Here is a 3,051-nt window from a genome sequence, read left to right as displayed (position 1 = left end):
AATAGGTTTTAACAGAAATTAAGAAGTAATAATATTTTAGAGTTTTAAATGAAGCTCAGATTCTTATTAGATGAGCGGGGCGTGTAGCTTTTTGTTTCTGAACAGTTTTGGCATCTCCCTTTATCCTTTGAATTTCAGAATGATTGGCATCCATAGGAACTCAGAATTCAGATAGTATTATTGATTCTCCTAGTGTAGTATGTTGATTCTTGAACACAGTTTTTTTATGAGTCTTGGCCGTGGCCCTAAGCACTTTGTTTTCCAGTATTACCACCAGATACATAAATGCCACAGACACATGACTAGGTGAACCTTTTCAGATTGTGACTCAGCTTTGCTAGAGTCCCCAGTCAGAGGTGTCCAGAGCTCTTGAGCACACTCTTTTTGCCTTAGATCACGACTTTAACCACTCAGTCTCAAGTTTGTAACTTGGACCTGCATGCCACAAGCACATGGTTAGGGACAGCTTGGTTTAGCCGCTTAGGCCTGGAACTATTTCCTTAGACCCTCCTATCCACTGATGCTCAAAGCCTTGGATCCTTTTCACCCTTGCCTTTTGGTTTTAAGGGCTGTTTAGCTTTTATTCCTTTTGATTCAAAATTTTTTTTTGACTGCTTTCTCTTGCTTCAAGAATCAATGCTCATGATTTTTCAGATCATCAATAATATTTTTCGTGTTCCTCATTCTTTCGGAAGCCAATATTCATCAAATTTAAAGTACAAGTTATGCACTGTTCAAGCATTCATTCAGAGAACAAAAGTATTGCCACCACACATAATTAATTATAATTTTTATTATTAAGAACTCGAGAAATATAGATTACTTCTTTATTCTAAAAAAAATTCTACTATTTTATTCATGCCTGATGATGATGAGAAAAATAAATTATAGCTTAATTGGAAATAAAATCAAAATAAATATACTAACTACTACTACTATATATCTCCTAAGGTAAATTTCTATAATAACACTATCACTAAGTTAAAGCAGAAAAATTGGAATTCAACAACCTTTTGATTTGAGGAGTAGATGTTCCTCTAATCTGTGGGGTGTTGTTCAAGGATTAATTTTTGGCGCTTTAGCTCCCTTAGATCACGCCCTTGCTCTTCCTGTTCCTTAAGCAGTTTGCAAAGCATGCTACTTTGATTGTTCTGTTCTTCCTTTATTTGGTCCATAGCTTCTTGCAATTTGGAAATAGAAGCCTCAAGATGTCCCCAATATTTGAATTGAGGCAGTTCTGGGAGGGCTTCCTGTGCCCTTCTCTTGGCTGAATCATCTTGTTGCTGTTGTCTGACCATTGATATTCCAGTAATTGGCCTCTCAACTGGGATATATTCTGTTATTCCCATCTTCACTCCAGCATTTTTGCATAGCATAGAAATTAAGCTTGGATAGGCCAATCTGGCGTCCTTGGAATTCCTGTTTGCTATTTTGTATAGCTCACATGAGATCAATCATGTCAGGATGGGTATGAATAATCTTTCCTCTGACTAAGGTCCGATGGTCATAGAGAGCAGCTCCAATTATTCTTTGCTTGTCTGTCTGCCATAGATTAGCATAGAACTCCTGAACCATGTTCCTTCCCACTTTCGTTTCAAGATTGGCCAGAATTTCCCAGTTCCTGTTTCGAATTTGCTCTTGGATCTCCGGATATTCATCTTCTTTCAGATCAAATTTGACTTCCGGGATAACTAACACCCATTATTTTGTAGTAATGGTCTGAATGTTCTTTGGTTAAGAACTTCCCTTGATTCAAAGTGGTTTTGGAATATTCTCATTCTTGCCTCTTGAAATAGTTTGTTTTCCCTCAAGTGCAATGATATTGATGAGTTTTAGCTCAGTGATCACGAAAAAACACACCAAACTTGGGTATGTTTTTGTGATCACGGATAAACACACCAAACTTAGAGCTTTGCTTGTCCTCAAGCAAAAGAGGAGAAAGAAGAGGTATAGGAGGAGAGCAAGTGTGGTATGGGGATGATGAGAGGGGCGCCGAATTCAATATATAGGGAGGGGGTGGGAAATTTTCGAAAATAAGAAAAAGATAAGATAGAAGATATGATTTGTAAAAGATAGATATGATAAGAAAAAGATATAGTTAAAAAGGGAAAGATCTGAATAATGATTAAAAGATAGATCTGAATTTTTAATTTTGAAAAAGATTTTAAAAAGATAATTGAGTTTTGAAAACAAACTTAAAAGAGTTGGATTGGATTGGAAAACAATTTGGCTTTATGGATTAAGATATATTTGAAATTTTTGAAACATGGATATTTAGAAATCAGGATTTTTAGAAAACTAATTTGATATGAGGGATGACAATTTGAAACATGTTTATGTAAGAAATCATGAATTGAAACATAAAAATTTAGAAAAAAATTATAAAGAAAACGAATTTTTATCTCCTCCCACCATCCTGGCGTTAAACGCCCAAACGATGCATGTTTTGGGCGTTTAACGCCCAAATGCTGCTTCTCCTGGGCGTTCAACGCCCAGCTGATGCTTCTTTCTGGCGTTGAACGTCAGGAAGTCCTTTGTCACTGGGCGTTTTTCTGAACGCCCAGGATGCTAACAATCTGGCGTTAAACGCCCAGAAGGTGCTTCTTTCTGGCGTTCAACGCCCAGAAGATGCTCCCTTCTGGCGTTTAATGCCCAGATGGCTACCCTTACTGGCGTTGAACGCCCAGTGGGTGCTTCTTTTGGGCGTTCAACGCCCAAAATGTTTCTTACTGGCTTTTTCATGCCAGTGAGCTTCCAAATTTCCTTGTAACTTTGTGACTTCAATCAATTGCTATTTCACCTTTTGAAGATACTCTGGCATCTACCTGTAAAACTTAATCAATTTAGAAAAACAGTTAAAAATTAAATTTTGTGAATGGCTGGGTTGCCTCCCAGCAAGCGCTTCTTTAATGTCATTAGCTGGACTATTATTGAGCTTTTAATCAAGCCTCAGTTTTGAGCATTCTTGGTCAAAATTACCTTCAAGATAATGCTTAACTCTTTGTCCATTAACAATGAACGTTTTGTTAGAGTCATTATCCTGAAGCTCTA

Source organism: Arachis duranensis, unplaced genomic scaffold (genome assembly GCF_000817695.3).
Source record: "Arachis duranensis cultivar V14167 unplaced genomic scaffold, aradu.V14167.gnm2.J7QH unplaced_Scaffold_86289, whole genome shotgun sequence".
Lineage (NCBI taxonomy): Eukaryota > Viridiplantae > Streptophyta > Magnoliopsida > Fabales > Fabaceae > Arachis > Arachis duranensis.
This window is presented reverse-complemented; position numbering follows the sequence as displayed.